The sequence below is a fragment of the Acomys minous genome (assembly GCF_964271855.1).
Source record: "Acomys minous genome assembly, chromosome: 14".
Classification (NCBI taxonomy): domain Eukaryota; kingdom Metazoa; phylum Chordata; class Mammalia; order Rodentia; family Muridae; genus Acomys; species Acomys minous.
In genome coordinates this window covers 6,491,262-6,510,938 of record NC_140496.1, presented here as the reverse complement: position 1 = coordinate 6,510,938, position 19,677 = coordinate 6,491,262, and the positions used below count along the sequence as shown (strand labels likewise).

The following is a 19,677-nucleotide window of genomic DNA, read 5'->3' as shown; positions in this document are numbered from 1 at the left end:
AGAGCAGCAACCTGCACGGCTCGCTGCCAGCCCCTCACTTTGATCCTGTTGTCATCTGATCCATTTTCATTGCTGCTGTCACACGAAGGGGAGACCAGGGACTGGGGCATTCCCTGACAGTGACACTCCAGTGCCCACCCAGGCTGAGGGGCAGCTGGACACAGAGCCCCTTGTCCTTCCCTCTCTCTGAGCCCTTCCTTGTACTTGTGTACTGCTCCCAAAAGGCTGTGCAGGTGCCAACGGGAAGATACACCTTGGAGCTTTGAGGTGGGCTGGCTCCGGCACGGGACTGAGAGGAGACGCCTTTATCCCATTCCTCCTGAGAGCCCAGGAGGACGTGGTAGTGAGGACACGAGTCCTTTCATGCGGTAGCTTGCATGGGTCCTGAACAGCACAGCGTGTCACATCAACTCCTGACACCCTACCCCCCCCCCCACCTAAGGTCAAAGCAATGCAGCCCTTCCGGCTTAAGGTAGGGCTCTGTCGTGGCAGCCGGCAAGCCTGCGATGGACACGGACCCCATGAAAATAAAGTCCAGTTTGTTGGACAAAGGCTTCTTTTGTTTTAAGAGGTCTTCCCAAAGACCCCACTTCCCAATGACCAGACAACCCACTTGGTCCGCTGGAATGACCATTGCAGTCCTAAGAACTGGCCCCATTTTCACTGAACGCGCCCAGCCTGCAGGCCACATGCACACATCCATTCCTGAGCTGTGTGGTCTGGTCTTGCTGTCCTCTCACAAGCCTTTCCTCCCTTGGCTCCAAGTTTCCCTGGACCAACCCATCAGCCTAGTTGAGGTGCTATGTAGGTCACTACATAATCAGGGTGCCTTCTGAGCCCCCACATGACACTCCAAAGACAGGGCTAGGAAGTTGGCCAAGAATCCTCCTCTGCCTGAGACAGTTTCGTTGGTACTCACTTAGTATCTAAAGGGCCCACCAGAGGCCATCAGTATGTGACAGGCTTGACGACTATGCCCGGCTCATCCGTGTGCACTCTGATCTGCTGAATGTCCCGTGGCAAAAGGCTTCTCTTCTGGTTCTGGATGGCTTGTAAGATGCCCATAGCCTTTTCTGGGTGTTTCCTTAGGTTCTTCAGGCAGAATGGAAGGGGGGATAGCTGTGTTCACACCTAGCACTCAGCCTGCCTTGCAGACATCTCATATGGTCCTTCCCTGAGACTGCACTTCTTGAGGGTTCTCAGGCAAGCAGGGAATAGAGCATCTCATTCAAACCATGTTCCTAGTGCAGGTGTGGGGAGTGGGCATGCCTTTATGATGGGTGGGTGGATGCAGGTGTGGGGAGTGGGCATGCCACATGATGGGTGGGTGGATGCAGGTGTGGGGAGTGGGCATGCCATATGATGGGTGGGTGGATGCAGGTGTGGGGAGTGGGCACGCCATATGGTGGGTGGGTGGATGCAGGTGTGGGGAGTGGGCACGCCATATGATGGGTGGGTGGATGCAGGTGTGGGGAGTGGGCACGCCACATGATGGGTGGGTGGATGCAGGTGTGGGGAGTGGGCACGCCTTTATGATGGGTGGGTGGATGCAGGTGTGGGGAGTGGGCACGCCACATGATGGGTGGGTGGATGCAGGTGTGGGGAGTGGGCATGCCTTTATGATGGGTGGGTGGATGCAGGTGTGGGGAGTGGGTGTGCCACATGATGGGTGGGTGGATGCAGGTGTGGGGAGTGGGCATGCCACATGATGGGTGGGTGGATGCAGGTGTGGGGAGTGGGTGTGCCACATGATGGGTGGGTGGATGCAGGTGTGGGGAGTGGGCATGCCATATGGTGGGTGGGTGGATGCAGGTGTGGGGAGTGGGCATGCCACATGATGGGTGGGTGGATGCAGGTGTGGGGAGTGGGCACGCCATATGATGGGTGGGTGGATGCAGGTGTGGGGAGTGGGCACGCCATATGATGGGTGGGTGGATGCAGGTGTGGGGAGTGGGCACGCCATATGATGGGTGGGTGGATGCAGGTGTGGGGAGTGGGCATGCCTTTATGATGGGTGGGTTGTGGGTGGATGCAGGTGTGGGGAGTGGGCATGCCATAGGGTGGGTGGTGTTGGTTGGTGGGTGGGTGGGTGGCTCACTGGCTGCCTAGCTGGATGTATGAGTGGATGGTGGAATGGGCGGGTGAAAGTGAGTAGATGGGTGGGTAGGTGTGTGGAGGGGCGATGGATGTGGCTAGACGGAGGGATGGATTGAAGGGTGGGTGGGTGGACGGTGGATAGATGGACATAGAGCAGCCACCTAACTGTAATAGCGAGAGCTAAAAGGGTGCCCCATGGTGTACCTCAGAAAGCCCATGTCCTGGCAGAACAAAAAACGAGTACTCTGAGTGATGCTGGGGACTTACTTTCAGGGAAGGCGATGACTGCTCCAGGCAGAGCTGGGAACTGGCCTTTCTAGAAAACTCAACTTTGAGCTTCTGCCTCAGCACTCCTAAGCCAGAGGTGCGCGGCAGGGGCCAGGGCAGAGTCTGGTGGTGATGATGGCTTCCCCAGGGGTCTAGACTGCGCTAAGAGGGTCTTCTGGGAGACTGCTTCTGATGAGCCAGTTCCCTTGGAGGTGCCTGGCGCAAGCTCACGCAGCATGGAGAACCGAAGGCAGGCAACTGTGAGAACTTTGGGGTGTGGGGATGACTGAGTAGCGGGGAGAATCCTGACTCAGTCTGCTGTCTGGCCGCAGTGCTGTTTCTCATGCCTGCTTCTTGTTGAAGTCTGACTCCAGACCAGTGGGTGAGCGGACGCGTCAGCTCCCAACATCGCCTCCCCGGACTGTGTCCTCCGGTGGCCTCTGTAAGGTCACATTGTCATCTCCCTCGTAGGTCCTGGAGACAAGTCTGAGGCAGAGAGGTCAGCTGCATGGGAGCAACCAAAGGCTGACCTCTGTGTTCCCAGATGAGTCACCATGTGATGCTACCCTTCCTCATCCTCCACAGGCCCAAATAAGTCACCCAGAGGAGGGGAATTCTTGTCCCCAGGCACCACTCTCGCTGTTGCCTGCAGAGCTCATGACTCACCCTCTCTGCCTATTTTTAGGCCATTTCCCCTTCATAGCTGCTTTGGGAACCCGCCTCCCACACCCTGCTCCAAAAGAAAGCTGGGCTCGCAGACATCAAGCATGTCTGCGTGTGGCCTGGTGTCCACTGCAGTGTGACCAGACCACAGGGCCTGAGGCCACTGCTTGGCCCCAGGGAGCTCCCAACCCAGCTCAGCAGCAACAAGCCACAATGGTTGCTTTGCCTGATTCAGCTAGAACAGGTCCGGAGTGCCCGAGCAGGTACCGGGCAAAGACTACCGGGGTCAGAAAGGTCAGTCAGCGCCCAGAGAGTATGCAGCAGGCAGCCATCAGCTCTGGTCCCAGGCTCTCTTTCACAATGTACAGAGCGATCCTAGGGGGGACACTGCTCTGTCCGTTATCCGTTATCTTCGGAAAGGCTGACGAAGACTGCAACTCACCCATTCATCTCTTGTAGTGGTTCTCAACCTTCCTATCGCTGGGACCTTTAATACAGCTCCTCATCTTGTGGTGACCCCCAACCACAAGATTATTTTCATTGCTACTTCATAACTGTAATCTTGCTAATGTTATGAATTGTAATGTAAATATGTTTTCCAATGGTCTTACATGACCCCTGTGAATGGGTCATTCAACCCCTAAAGGGGTCATGATCCACAGGTTGAGAACAGCTGGTTTGTTTGACCCTGGGAGGCCAGGTGTGGAAACAGATGCTGAGAAGCACAGGAATTGGTGGAAAAGGACAGCTGAGTCACGGAAGGTTCCCCAGAGGAGGGGAGTATGAAAAGGCTAAGGTGTCAACCAAACAGAGGTGTGAGGGTTCCTAGCACAGTCCCCTCATACTGGAGACCTCAACAGGGTCTATAGAGAGCTAATCAAACAACAGCGACCCATCTTAACCAGGGTCCTTATGTTGCTAGTCACGGTGGCGCGTGAGCTCGCCCATGTCACGTGTACACATGTGCATGTATCGAGATGCCCCATGCTGTCCAGTCCAACCCCTTGTCGCTGACAAACAGCCAACAAGATCGATCTACAGGAGAAGGTTTTCTTTGGTTCACGGTCTCAGAGGTTCTTGTGCAAGGTCCTGTCCGCCTTGTGGCAGGAGCTCATGGTAGAGGAAGCCTGCTCCTCAGATGGCTTCTAGGAAACAGAGAGAGGCAGGAAAGGGCTGGGGGGGGGGTCTGACTGTGCACTAAGCCCCACCCCCTATAGGTTTCATCACTGCCAACAGCATCCGCCAGGTGTCTAAGCACTCAGCATACGACCTCTCAGGCTCTTAGGGGATATTCTGGGCACAAGACACAGCGAGCTCTGCCCTCCCCAGTGATAGGGGACATCAGCCGGAGCAAATTCAGTACAAAAGGAGTCTGGCATCATTCAAAATTCTAGGCTTACAACCTGGGGCCGATGTATCAGGGGCAGACTTCCTGTGGGTGGGTCCAGGCTAAGGCTACTAAGGACCATAGCGTTTAGTTTGAACACACCTTCTCTCTTAGAAGCTTGGTGTAAAATGATGGCATTGACAGTCACAGAAGTAACCAAAGGAGGTGCCCTGTGAGAGGCACAAGGCTCCAAAGGGCACGGGGAGCCCTATTGGTGGTGGCAGAGGAGGAACATCACTCCATGGTGCTTCTCCCAGTGACCCTACAACATAGCACCTGGACTCAGACACGTCCACAGCTTCCCCCACATGTACAGCAGGTAAAGGTGATGCCTAGGCATGGTCTGCCTATTGAGGGGACACAAGGGAGCATCCCAGAGAGTACGCTGCTTCTCGCGTCTCTTGAAGGAAACTCTCTCAAGGGAGAAACAACCTTGGGCTTAGAGCGGAAGAAAGCCAGGGCTTCACTCACGTTCTGACTCCCAGAGAGCCTTCGTGCTGGCATGGACAGGCCTCAAACTGTACCCCTCAGATGCTGTGGGAGGTGGGGGTGTCCTGAGGAAGTCAGGCATCAACAGAAGATGCCCCAGATCCTCCCCTGAGTGCCTCCTTGCCCCACCCAGCGCCCTCCTCACAGGAAGCCAGCTCAGAGCAGAGCAAACAGCCAGGTCTTTGAAAGAGGCTACAAGACAAAACCCGCCATTGTCCACTCAAAGCTTGCAGGGAAAACAACAGGTTTTTCTTCTTTGGAGTCTTTCTAGACTGAGATATTCTGTGTGCTTTCGCCACTCCAGAGAGCGCTGTCCACAGTGTGAGGAAATACCCCAGACCTCCAAGACCAAGGCGACTGGACCCTCCTGCCTCCAAAAGGCGGACTTCCCCAGCCCTCAGAATCTGCCTGTCTGCCACACTCAGATCCTGATGGCTCTCGGAGTTTCCCACCCCAGGGTCCTCCTGACCCCTAACTGATCTGGATTGTCACCCTGTTTGAACAAGAAACTGGCCACAGAAACCCCAGCCTCTACGCACTGCACCTCCACTTCCGCACCCCACCCCAGCTCTTTCACCCTGAGATGTCTCAGGCATTGAGCTTCTGCCCAGTCAGGCTGCTCGCTCCAGGCTCCCCGGCCTCCCTCATGCTCAGGGCTCCACCCTCTCCCCCACTCCGCTGCTCACACACACTTTCCCAAGGTCCCCTAAAAGGAAAAGAGGCCTTGCTCTGCTATGATGGTTCCTTGTTCTCAGAACCTGACGTTACTGCTGGTTCAAGACAGTGGCTGGACACCTTTAGGCACACTTCCTGTGTATAAGACAGGGCTCAAACCCAGACAATAAGATGCCAGAGCTACTGTTTGTATCTTCGGCTTGGGGGTGTGGTGGTGGGGGTGTGACAGACACTCCTTTAGGGACTAGTTACCTCTGGACAGAATTAGCAGGTGTCCTTCAGTAAACATGGCAGGTGAAGGCAGAGGCTGGGCTGGAGGGCCACTCTTCCCTGAGCCATGCCTCTGAGAGAGTCACAGGGCCACGTGTATGCACTTGCCCAACCCACTTGGCAGACAGTGTCTCTCATGAGGCAGGTTCCGACAAGGAGGGAGGGAGCCATGGACCTTCGCATCTTCCACTGAAGCCTTGGGACTGATTCCTCTGCCCCCAGGCCAGTGGTTCTCAACCTGTGGGTTGTGACTCCTTTTGGAATTAAATGACCCTCTCACAGGGGTCACCTAAGACCGTCAAAAAGCACAAGATAGTTACATTATGCTTCTTTTTTTTTTTTTTTTTTTTTGGTTTTTCGAGACAGAGTCTCTCTGTGTAGCCTTGGCCGTCCTGGACTCACTTTGTAGACCAGGCTGGCCTCGAACTCACAGCGATCCGCCTGCCTCTGCCTCCCAAGTGCTGGGATTAAAGGCATGCGCCACCATGCCCGGCACATTATGCTTCTTAACAGTACCAAAAATACAGTTATGAAGTAGCAATGAAGGTCATTTTGTAGCTAGGGGTCACAATATGAGGAACTGTATTAAAGGGTCACAATATTAGAAAGTCCAAGTGCTGCTGCCCTAGGCCTTAAGTAGGACATGCTCATGGACAGCTTTTTCCCAGGGAGCCTAGGGGCTGCTCACCATCCGCCATCATCTTCTGAGAAACCTCTTGGAATGACCTGACCTATGGGGACATTTGTGACTTGGGATGAGGCGGGAGCTCAGCAGTTGACTTCCTCTAGCAGCCAGCGTCTCCCCAATTTCACTCTACAAGGCTAGGCCATCATATCTCCCTCCGGTGCCAACTCCCAGGCCCACCTGTACCAACCGTCAGTGTCCCCGTAAGATACGGAATTGGATTAATGCTCCTTCTATGGGATTGTGGCTCTGAAACATGGAAGGGGCAGGCACCAGTGTCCTCACAAACTAGCAGAGAGAGCTAAGGGCCCTGAGAAAAGAGCAAAGTGAAAGCGGAGGCTTCTGCCTTGTCAAGAGCACCTGCCACCCAGGAGCTGGACAGAGAGGGACAGGTGGGCTGAGGGCCGAGGGGCCCTGCTGCTCAGCAGAACATTCTGCTCTGTCAGCCTGGAGATACTTTCTAGTGCTCTGGCCATGGGGACACTGGGCATTCTCAGCTAGGGCACAGGTGGGGCAGAAGAACAGACAGGAAACTAGAGGGGCCCCATGCTCCAAGGAGGCAGAGGGTCCCAAACAGAAGGTGTCTCCCAGGCCCCTTCCCTGTGAGAAAGGACTCATTTCTACTCTGTCTCCTCATACGCTCACCACCCCATCCGCCTTTGCTCCATCCATTGGCGACCCTCTCAGGACTGGCTCAGGGGCAATCTTGGCCTGTGATGTGCTAGGTCTGCCCAGCCATACCCCCTGTCCCCAGTCTGCTCTGAAGCTGGGAAGCTGAGGAGGTAGTCCTGGCTGCCACAAGGCTCTCTGAGGCAGGGGCTGCCCTGGAGCTGCCTGCCATTCTGGCTGCGGAGAGTCTGGGAGCAACCGCAGAGACCCAGGTTCCTTAGGGGGGCTCCCTGATAGCTGCTTACCAAGCAGAAGGAGTCCTGGGCAGCTCTCCAGCCAACAGAAGGCTTTACACCCCTAGCAGACCGCAGAGCAGAAGCCAGGGCCCCGGTGCTGGCCTCAGCCCCTGCAGTGAGTGAGTGAGCTCAAGGCCCAGTCACGTAACCCTCCACTTTGGAGTTTGCTGCCCCTGGTAAACGCGGCCTGCACACGTATTATAGCCACGGGTGGGTGGGCTTGGGCTGTGCTGGCATTTCCAACCACATGAGGACACCACTGCATTCTTTCAACCCTGAAGGCTATTTCTGCCCAAAACTGCACCCGGCTTTGCTTAAGGAGTCGGCGCTGGGCTTGCTGGAGTCGCAGAACACGCCCTTTCCATCCTGTGGCCCCAGCAATGGAAATCTGCTGGAAATAAAACCTGAAATAACAAAAGGACTGGGCCTGCTCCAAAGGTCTTTGGAGAGAACACCAGTCTGGGGGGCAAGGGGGAGCGCTGCTGCTCAAGAGCCAGTCTTGAGCTTTGGGTGGGTGGGGGCTTTGGAGCGGTTTTCTCAAGACCAAGCAGCTGAGTGACGTGGAGGACCTGCCCCGTGTGGCATGCCCTTGGTGGGATGGAGGAAAGCGGCTTCCGACTTTGTCCCATCCCTATGGTGTCTCATAGACTCCTTCGCTGTGAGAAAGGGCCTCTCTACCATCCTGTTTCCTCACCATCCCCAGCAGCCTTTGCGCCACCTGTCATGGCTGCCCCCGTTCCATTTTGGCATAGAGAATCCTCTCAGAACTGACTAAAGGGATGGTAGCTCCCACCTTAGATACACCTCCAGCTGTGTAACGGACTGAGGAGAGATTGGACCAGCCCTGTTAGGAAAGAATGCTATTGGGTTTGGCTAGGGGCCAAGGCCCCTTATCCACCTGGGCAAGAAGGAACATTTTTCTCTTGGTTGTAGGAACCACAGGCCTCTCTGGATCCGATCGCTGTGGGGTCTCTGCAGTACATTGGGCAAGGACTGGGTGCTCTGATGACCTTTAAGCATCCTTAGGGTCAACACAGCTCATAGCACGGGCTTAGTTCCTCGACAGAACCAGGCCCTTAGCTCAGGGACCTCTCAAAGCCCCGTAAGATGTAAGCTTGCTGGATGAAGACTTGTCAAGCAGCCAGTGAGCATAACTTATATGCTGGCTCTGTCTGCATGTGAGGAGCATGCCCATCCCTGACTGGTGACATGTTTGAGATGGTGCAGGTGTGACCTCCAGCAGAAGCAAACCTAAGGAAAGAGTCCATCAACATGCGGGCATCAGGACCAACCCTGTCAGGCTGTGGCATCTTGAAAGGATTTGTGCCAAGGTACCCCAGATGAGCAAACCACTAGCTGGCTTTGTCAACTGTGTTCCTATGCAGCACCAACAAAAAGTTCCAGGGACCAGAAAGCAAACCAGATGACGACACAGTCTACTGTTATACCCAAACACCCCTGTCAAGCCACCCGTGTAACACGCGCCCTTGGCAGAATCGGGGATACCTCGGGGCAGGCATGTGTCTCTACCAAGGCTGCCCTGCAGAGCTCTCACTATGTGAGCATTCACTGACACCTTTTGCTGATGCAGCTCTCGGAAGACCCCACAGAAGCAGAGGAACAGCTGGCAAGGAGCCCTGTGGATAAGCAGGAGCCGGGCCCGGCGTGATGGATAGACAGATGGAGGGGACCATCCTGGGAGCTTGGGCTTGGGTCTGTTGCCAGAAGCTGTGAGGCATTCCAGAACCCAGGCAGCAGACAGCTTACATGGCCCTCCCAAGAACAGGTCTGGGATCCATCTGATGACTTGGAAATATCCCAGCTGGCCACACCCATCCCAAAGCTGCTAGGAGGGAAAAGAAGACCCCTGCTCCTTGGCTGGGTCACCATGCCCCCTACCCACCAACCAACCTAGAAATGGAATGTGGCCATGGGTCCTGGAACTGGACACTCTGGACAGCTGTCTGCCAGGAAGCCCTGGAGGCTCCGTGACTCTAAAACCCACCCATAGGTGTCATCCTGTTTCTCAGGGTGAACACTCCAGAGCTTTTGCCACCTATGAACAGCAAGTAAACCATGAAATGAAGCCCTTGCAAACAGGGGGTGCAGGCTCTACAGAAGAATATAGTAGTGGTACCATGCTTGGGCAGGGCCTATCACCCAGTTTGGGGGAGCAGGCAGGAGGCCAGGCTGTTCACACCTCCTCAGCTCTCTGGGGGACCCTAGTCAGTGTTCACAGAGCACTTGGACCTTTACCATGAATTTAACTGCCTAGGGCCCCTCCTAGCCATGGACAGGACAGCTTGGATGTCTCCTATATACTTTCCCACAGGTCACATGGCCCTGAGGGTCACACTGCCCTAAGAAGGTCACTCTGCTCTGAGAAGGTCACACTGTCCTAAGAAGGTCACTCCGCTCTGAAAAGGTCACACTGCCCCAGGGTCTTCAGGCCCTTTACCCAAAGAAGGCTTGTCCTGCACTCTCCGCAGGAGTCAGCAAAGGGGAGGGGGTACTCTGTGATCCACCGCTGGCCACCCAGCTCACCTATCCTCTGTGGGCTCCATGGCTCTTCTCACCTTGTGCCTCTGCCGGTCTGAAGGCTGTGGAGACTCCTGCCTTTCCTGTGTCCTTCAGATGTGCCCTGCCCTTCCCCATGCCTTCTCCCCTCCATTTTTCCCTCTCCCTCCAGCCCTCTCTGAACTTCCCCACCGCCATGGCCCCAGCCCTAGACCCCATCGTTCTAGTGCCTTCTGTTCCACCTCAAACCCACTGTCTCCTGCTGGAGGCCCCACCTGTCCTCCACACTGGCCAGAGCCACTTTACCCACTGCAGGCATCAATCCCTGGAGACTCTGCTATGAGCTCTCTACCCAGCCCAACCCTCTGCCCAAAAGCTGTCACTCTTGTGCCTCGCATCCAGCCCTCCAGTATTTCTCAGGTGCCTCTGGGCTGCCTTCATAGAAAGGATCGCTTTACTAACTCCACCCACTCACCCAGGATGGGAGGAGCGAAGCCCGCACAGCACTGAGCTTGAAGTACATTGAGAGCCACCTAGGAGACACACCCCTAAGTGTGTTTGTAAAGACATTTCCAGAGAGATTTGACTGAGGTGGGAAGACCCACCCTGAATGTTGGAGGCACTTACCCCAGGGGCTGCAGTCCTGGGCTGAGCTAAAAGGAGAAAGGGAGCCCGGCACCAGCATTCAGCTCTCTGCTTCCTGACAGTGGATGCCATGTGACCAGCTACCTCGTGCTCCTGCCTCTGTGGCTTCCCCGACGTGATGGACGGTATCCCTTCCAACTCTGAGCCCAAATAAGCCCACCCTCCCTTAAGTTGGTCTTGTTGGGTGTTTCATCTTGCGGATCATGCTTCGGGTGCCACCTCGTGTTCATTGGAAAGTCAAGGTCACGTGAGTGTCCTCTGCTGCCATCCTCCAGGTGGCATTAAGCTCATGGTTTCAAGTTGACTTAGCAACCATGTCACACTGTGTGGTGGCTTCTGAACTCTCTGTCCCTTCACCAACACCACACCATCCTAGCCATTCAGCTCTGTGGCTTATGACGTCACTTTGTGATTCCGTCCTTGGGAGTAGAGGCCGTCTAAGTTCAAGTGCTTGTATCCTGTGCTTTCCCACAAAGATCTGCTGGTTGTCTTATTGATTCTAGGTGCTTTTTAACATATTCAAGAAAGTCTGTTGGGTTCCAGTAGATTTGAAGCCACCGGTATGGTCTCTTGTGTTCCAAGTACCCTGCCCTTCTTGAGGTGGACATAAACAGAGACCTGACGAGCCATCTGTGACTGATGCTTGTGAGCTGCGATATCAACCCTTGTTCAACCAACAGATGCAGGAAAAGGGAAACTGACTTTTGGATGACAAGGCTCACACGGCACAAAGACCGCAGTGTTTGCTGTTTCTCCTGTTGAAAGCTTACAAGTGCTCATGGCACCTGCTTTTATATTTGAAGTATCTCCTCCTAACCCCCACCTTTGAGACAGGGTCTCATGTAGCCCAGACTGCCCCAAACTCCATATAGCAGAGGATGACCTTGAACCTCTAATTCTCCTGCCTCAAAGTGTTGGCGTTACCTGGTTTATAGGGTGCCGAGGATGGAACCCAGGGCTTTGTGCATGCTAGGCAAGTACTCTGCCAATGGAGCCAACCACATCCTCAGCTCTAATAAGTCACTTTGAAGAGCTGGGGTCACTCTGCGCTGGGGAAAGCCACTGTCCTTGTGTGTTTGCCATAGAGACCAGGTGTCTGCAGTTAGCCTAGCCTTCCCCTCCCCCTTGTCAGGTAGGGAACCCAACAACATTCCAGCTGGCCTCAAGCACACAGGGGCTACAGCAAACAGGCCTAGGTAGCTCTAGCTCTTGGCTCCAGTAGAGCCCGTGAGCTGCTCCCACAATGCTGTGCCTCTGGGGATGCCTGCCAATGATGGCAGGGTGACCAGCTGTTCTTTTCAAGGACTTAAGTATGTGGTGGTTAGGATGAAAATGGCCTCCGTAGGCCCTGAGGGAGTGTCACCAGTAGGAAGTGTGGCCTTGTTGGGATAGGTGTAGAGGAAGTTGTGTTGGAGGGAGTGCGTCACTGGAGGCGGGCTTTGAGGTCGCAGATGCTCAAGCCAGGCCCAGTGTCTCACTCTCTCTTTCTGCTTCCTGCCAATCTGGATGTAGACTGCTCGGCTACCTCCCCGACATCATGTCTGCCTGCTTGTCACCATGCTCCCTGCCATGATGACGATGGACTGAACCTCTGAACTGTAAGCCAGCCCCAGTTAAATGTGTTCCTTTATAAGAGTTGCCGTGGTCATGGTGCCTCTTCACAGCAGTAGAAACCCTCGCTAAGACAGGACAACCAGCGCTGCTCACGTGCGCACCAGGTGGGTCTCAAGAAAGCTGAGACTTGGTGCCCAGTTCAGGCACAGAGGGTGATGCTTGTCGGTGCCTCTTTTCCTTCCTTAGAGGGAGACGGGCTGTAGTCAGACGTCAGGTCCAGTGCAGATGCGGAGAGGAGCAACTGGAGGCCTGCTTTCAGCATCTTCCTTTCAACACTGATGGCAAAGGTGGAGGCAGAGATGGCTGTGGGACCGACAGCTCTCAGTGAGTCTGAGGGCTGTGCGGGGCCTGCCATTCATCAAGAGTGCCCTGCTGTGTGTCACACTTCTGAGCTCCTCGAGAGTTCTAAATGGCATCGGTGACTCCAGTGACCACAGCATGGACATCAGACACTCACTCCTCAAGCCTTGTCCAGATTCCAAGCAGCTGAAACAATTACTCCCGTCTGGGAGTGGGGGACTCGTAAGCTGTTTTCCTAGGTGTCTTGCTTTTCGCTTGGGTTTGGCCTTCCTGCCACTGTTGTCTCCAGGGAGAGGAGCCTGGTCCCAAGAACGTGTCTGTAAAGTATCCAAAGCCTGTCCTTAAGGGCAGCTGCCAGGCCTACCGCTGGGTTTCCGTCTAAGCTGTTGTTTGAGCCTTCACTCACACATGACTCATGCGTCTGTCCACTTAAACTTATTTTCAGCTCAGGGATGTGAGGGCCACACCAGGGTGTGCCACCACTTCTAGGTTGGCACTCGAGCAGATCAGTCTTTAGGTGGTCAGGGTTCTGGAACTGGAGTGAGAATTCACTGTGCTTATTATATGAGAGCGGGGGTGGAGGACACTTGTGGGGGTTTCAGGGGTTTAGTGAGATACTAGGGGTATCTCAGCCAGGCTGCCTTCCCAGAGCATGCCCATGCCAGTTCTCAATTCCTCACTACTGCTCCTAACAAAGAAAAGAGGTACATGGGAAGACATGTAACTGTGGCACATCCTCACGGGGTGACTCAGAGGAAGGGGGCGCAGCCAGAACAGCACCAGCAGGTGCAAAGCCCAGGGAATACCACGTCTTTGAACCTGGGTGGATGGGTGGATGGATGGATGGATGGATGGATGGATGGGTGGATGGATGGATGTGTGGATGGGTGGGTGGATGGGTGGATGGATGGGTGGATGGATGGATGGGTGGATGGGTGGATGGGTGGATAGATGGATGGATGGATGGATGGATGGATGGGTGGATGGATGGATGTGTGGATGGGTGGGTGGATGGGTGGATGGATGGATGGGTGGATGGGTGGATGGATGGGTGGATGGGTGGATAGATGGATGGATGGATGGGTGGATGGATGGATGGGTGGATGGGTGGATGGATGGATGGGTGGATGGGTGGATGGATGTGTGGATGGATGGATGGATGGATGGATGAATGATAGACGGATAGATGGAGGGAGGGATGGGTGAGTGGATGGATGGGTGGGTGAGTGGGTTGATGGAATATGAAGGATGGATGGATAATGGGTGAATGATCAGTGTATGGGTAGATGACAGATAGTAAATGGAGGATAGAAGGTGGTGGTGTATGGCGATGCAGGTGGAAGCCATTTATAGTCTTTGTGGTGGGATGCCAAAAAGAACAGCCTTTGGAAGAAGTAAGCCCTGGTTCATCCCTCAAACTGTAGTGCCCATTAACCCACCACACTCACTGCGCAAAGGGCTTGGTGTAGAGTGCATTTAAATAAACCCTTATTAATGGGGCTGTAGAGATGGCTCAGCAGTTAAGAGCTTTTAATGCTCTTACAAAGAGCCTGGGTTTGATTCCCAGCACAACTTCCTATGTGTCCAGTTCTAGGGGAATCTGACTAACGCCTTCTTACAACCTCCACGGGCTCTTACATCCATAGACACAACACCCAAGCACACACAGAAAATAAAATAAACATTAGAAACTACATGTGAGAAGGAGCTGGGTGTCACTCATTTAGTTAATTTTCTTATTACTGTGACAACATACCTGGTTAAAGAATATCTTAAGGACAGTCGGTTCAGTTCAGAGTGCAGTCCCCGTGGCAAGGAAGGCGTGGCATCCATAGTCAGGAACCAGAGACGGATGGTTGCACATGCTCAGCTTACCTGCTCCTTTTTAATCTATCTGAGGTGCCAGCCTGTGGAATGGGCCACTCACATCCAGGGTGGGTCTTCCATCTTCACCAAGCCTCTCTGAAAACGCCGTCCTTGGCATACTCCGGCCTGTGCTTCCTTCCTGTTTCTAAGTTCAAGCTGACAGTTAGAACCATCGCTCCCGTTGTTTGGATTTGCAAATAAGAAACCACAGCAAAGACACGAACCAGCTGAGCTACCCTCAAAGAGCCGAACATCGCATGTGTTGATAAGGCAGGGATCGGGTGCCTCATGTACTGTTGTGGGGATGCAAAGTGGTCCAGCCACTATGGAAGACAGTTCAGATGCCCCTAAAGAAAACAAAGCTATTTTTATGGGCCAGCAAGTCAGTTTCTGCATACAAATCCAAAGTGCTGAAGGCTTTAGCACTCAAAATAGCAACAACCACAAAAGCAGTCAGGTCTCCATTTCCAAATGAACAAAATGTGATCTGCTAATATAGTGCAACATTAACCTTTAAGGAGAGAGATGGCCCAACCCCACACAACAGCATGGGTGAGCTTCGAGGATTATGCTACGAGAATTAATCAGTCATAAAAAGCCTAGGGCCTGGGGAGATAACATCTAATGTCAACTTCTGGTCTACGAGCACACACGGGGGCGGGGATGAGAATGAACACAATGCTGTGGATCTGCTTCAGTACATGCGCGTGAACACACACACACAGATACACACACACAGAGACACACACACACGTGGGGGTAAGCATGAGACTAAACACAATGCTGTGAGTCCACTTCAGTGCAGCCCTCCCTCTCCCCCCTCCCCCCCCCCCCCCCCGACCGAGTCATCAGACCTGTAGACACAGAGGGTAGAGCCGCAGAAGAGCTGGGGCAGCAGGAGGGCCAGGTGCATTTAGTGTAGCAGAGCATCCCCTGGGGAAATAAGAAGAGCGTGTGGATGATGATGAAGACTGCAGAGCACCACCAATGCACTTACAAGTGTATATTTTCCCACACTTAAAATTTTTAAAAAGATAGCCGGGTGGTGGTGGCACATGCCTTTAATCCCAGCAGTCAGGAGGCAGAGGCAGTTGGATCGCTATGAGTTCAAGGCCAGCCTAGTGTGTATATGTATATGTATATATTATATATATATATTTTAAAGATGAATCTCATCAAAACCAGGTTAAGTGAAGGAAGCTGCTTGGTTTCAGCTCATAAAGCACACGAAGCTGAGCAGCCTGTTCTGCTGCTGCTGGAGCCAGGCTCGTCGGTGGGCAGGGCTCACCTCAAAGTAGGCTAAGTTTGACTGCGACAGGATCTCACTCTGTAGCTTTGGTTGGCCTTGAACACACAGAGATCAGCCTGCCTCTGCCTTCTGAATGCTGGAATTAAATACATGCACCACTGTGCAAAACAAGTTTTTGAAAGCAGCTCAGCTCTACTGTTCACATCCGATCTTCCAAAGGGGGCTCTCCCCTCCACGGCTTCCTATGTGACTCACCATGGGGACTTCAGTCCTCACTCATCACCATGTGGCTCATGAGAATTTCTTCATGGGCCCCATGTGGTCTGCAGACTGATGCCGGAAGTTGCTCTGGGGGCAGCGCAGCCAAGCTCCATTACAAGTGCGAGTACACACTATCGCACCAGAAGACCAGGGTGAGCACGTTCTCTTTAAAGATAAAGTGTTCTGGAGACAGCGTCTCCAGTAAGTGGGAGCACCGCCCCCACCACCACCACACACACACATCTGTGGGCTGGAGAGATGGAACACAGATGTTCCCATGGGCCACAGCGACCTGGAAACCATTAATTGGAAGGCAGATGAGACGGGAGGCTTCGTGAGTTTGGCTCTCGCAGCAGCTGTGTTTATGTTTTTTTTTTTTGTTTTTTTTTTTTTGCTGACAGTCTGAGCAATTCACAGTGAGATGCGGTGGGGGGGTTGGCAGCACCTGGAGGGGATAAACCAGACTTGATGTGCATGCAGGTGAGTGCACAGGACCCCAGCCACCAGTCTGGTCCATTTAAATATATAAGATCTCCAAGCCAGGGAGAAAAAAATGTGTTCCACAGGCACTGTGTTACATTGGAGTTGGTTCCAGTAACCGGTGGGGGCCATGATGCCATTAGGAATTGGTTTACCTGACAATCTTGGGGTCTGGATTACTGTGGCTGTTGGTGTTCCTGGGGCACACTGGTGAGGGGGGCGGACACTGAAAGCTTGAGGTCCTGTGATGCGTCCTACATTTCTGACGAGGCTAAAGAAGGCAGAATCTTTTCCTTCCTATTCTAGAGGGCCAAGGGGAGGCATTGACAGATGAGCCAGTCGACTGGCTGGGCTGGAGCCTATAGCTCTGGTCTCCAAATCACTACAGCCTCTAAAAAGACATACATCACGAGTCTTTATTTCTTCACTGCCCCAAATGACTCCTGGGACCCAAGCGGGGAGGAAAGTGCCCTGGCAGGGGTTGGCTTCTTTCTGCATTTACTTGCATGGAGAAGGAGCTGAGGCAGATACAGCCAAAGGGCAGAGACCCCAAAGAAGGGGCCAGAAGGCAGGGAGGGCAAGAGCCTCAGTTCATCCCTGGCAGCTCAGACCAGGGCGCGGGGGGGGGGGTGATCTCTGGGATCCAAGAAAATGGAGACAAAGGCACCACAGGAAGTAGAAATGAACTCATGAAAATCAAGGGCCACCCTTAGAGGTGCATCGAAGTGGCCCACCTGAGTCTTAGCATCCTGGCCCCTCCCTGTGCACCTCCTAGGTAGCACAGACAGTGGGTGGCCCCTCTGGGACTCTGTGCAACAATCAAAAATGCTCATCACACAGGGCGCGCCAACTGTGCCATGGAATATGTATCTTTAGTGTATCCTGGTAGATGGATGGGCACACGTAGGATGAGGCTATGATGCCCTAAACATGACCATGAGAGCATGGGGGGGCCTCTCATCCACACGCGATGTGGGTGAGGTATTGTGGGAGGCATCCTTGGAGGAATGGCATGGAGCCTCAGCACCCCTGAGGAGGGCTTCCCTCCGAAGTCCCACACTTCATGCCATGGGGTCTACACTGAGCTGCGTTTTGGGGACAGGCAATACCCACGTGCCTCTAATGTCTGTGTGTGATTGACAGGGTCTGCACTGTGAGCTGAGTGCAGGAGCCCCGCAGACAAGACAGCCCTGCTCCTCGCTGGACGGGATCCATCAGCAGTGACCAAGGATTCAGAGGTAAGAGTGGCTTTCTCTTTCCCCTGGTGTTGATTCCTGCCACCTTCGTTCGTGTTCTTGTCTGGGATTCTGTCACACACTCGTTGTGACTCCTGTTACTACCAGGGTGACGTTAGTGACCAAGTGAGTCCTGAGAACGCACAGCTGCTTGGTTAGCTCCATGCTGAAGTCGGCTTGGGCAGCTAGTGCTGAGGCCTCGAGGCTGTAGGGAAGTGCTCGCTCAGCATACGTGGTGAGTCCTAGTTTAGTTTTTGGAAAGGATTCATTCTTCAAACATCACGTGCTACTGAAGACGTCACTGGGGCCTCTGGGACAGATGCATCCAGTGGGAAGCGTAGGTAAGGGTAGGGTCCCATTGCTGTTGGGCAAGACATCGGCACACTTCTCCACATGGGCGTCACACCAAGAGTTCAGGTGGAACTCAAAGCCCTTTCTTGAGTTGTGACCATGGCCTGCAGGGTGCTGTCACTGCCATGTGACAGAGCTGCGCTGGGAGCCTGGGGATGTGTCTAGCCGTCGTGGGTGCTCCCCATAGCACCTGCAGCTCCTCAGAGTGTTGCGCGATGTGTGCTGCATCTATAAAATACCTTGGCTGATCTAGACTCACTTTGTACACCAGGCTGGCCTTGAACTCACAGTGATGCACCTGCCTCTGCCTCTGCCTCTGCCTCCCCGAGTGCTGGGATTACAGGTGTGTGCCACTGCACCCTGCTCTGGGCTCATTCTTTAGGGAGGCCTAAGAAGAGAGGCTGTCCTGGGAGCACCGCTGTCCTGACAACTTCTAATACTCTGGGCATGCAGTGTCCCAAAGGCCTTGGTGGTCACTTGAGGGTGAAGGGATGGTGCAGATCCATCATCAGAGCAACTGTCACAGAGTCTCAACATTTGCCAGCCTGCCCATGCCACCCTGATGGCTCAGGGCATTGCTTTGTCAACTGTTTGCTTTAGTTGTTGGTCTTTACTTATTAAGGCAACTCAGTGTGGTGTATGGGTGGGGGTGGGGAGCAATTCTGGAGAGGGGGCATTGAAGTCACCCGGGGCCAATGCTGTCAATCTCATCAACTTGGGCCCTGACCCAGGGCTCCTATAAATGACCTAGAAGACAGCACATGCTGAACTTCAATTAATGTCACACATGCCAGAGGCTTCAGGTGGTGCAGGTCTTCCATTCACTCTGAGATGATGAAAATAAAAGATGACGGAGAGATGGCAGGATGGGCAGGGGGTGACCTGTCAAAGGAAATGGGTGGAGCTAATGTGTGTGGTCATGGGACTAGGTGGGGGTGCCTGTGGGGCCCTGGATCTTCTGTTTCGATGTTTTCCTGGTAAGATAACCAGAGAAAATTTTCGGTGGCCTGTGGTGCCTGTCAGGTAATTTTCCAGGCCTCTCTGGCATGGTAGAGTGGATGAGGCTAAGGGCCTGGGGCTGCTGGATAAGACTTGAGTCTACAAGAGGGAGCAGAAAGAGCCTGCTGGTGTTGGGGTGGGGTGGGGGTGAAGGGGTCACCAGACAGACAGACTCTGGACTCTGAGCTCTTGTGGAAGAAGGCTTGCTTTTCCGGCGATGGCTCAGCTGTCTTTGGCTCCTGCCTGGAGGGAAGATGGGTCCCCTGGGTTTGCTGAGCTGCCTCACAGTTCCCAGGCCAGGCTCAGAGCCCTCCAGGGAGGGTGAGTCAGGAGCCCTCTTGAGGGCTAGCACTGCTCCCAGGGGACTAGGGGTAGCTTCTCTTCCCAGGGGACAGGGTGGGGCTGGGCTCTCTACTCAGGCCACAGAGACACACAGATGTGATACCTCTTCTCAGGGACTTGGAGCATTCAGTGTAGCCTCAGGGTGGATCCCACTGTGTGGCAGCTCTTCCTAGGCCTTGTAATAACCATCACACGCAGGGGTCCTTAGCCAATTTAAAACATGATGCTAACCAAGGTCACTTGGGCTATATCTCAGGCCAGCCCACTCCTATCCGTTGTCCCCTCTGGCCCCGCACCAGCCACTGACAGCCAGCAGGCCATGTGGCTGTCCTCCCTCTGAACTGTGAGGCAGGGCTATGCCACCAGAGGGCAATGTGGAG

The 19,677-nt window shown here is 54.0% G+C and overlaps 1 protein-coding gene across 1 annotated transcript in view; it reads left to right on the top strand.

Annotated features, from left to right (window-relative positions):
• Positions 1-19,677, top strand: part of ZNF469 (zinc finger protein 469) — a 228,451-nt gene that overhangs the window by 108,330 nt on the left and 100,444 nt on the right. The window contains exon 2 of the mRNA XM_084756898.1: positions 17,514-17,608. The gene's annotated coding sequence lies outside the window, so the exon portion shown is untranslated. The remainder of the gene's footprint in view (positions 1-17,513; positions 17,609-19,677) is intronic.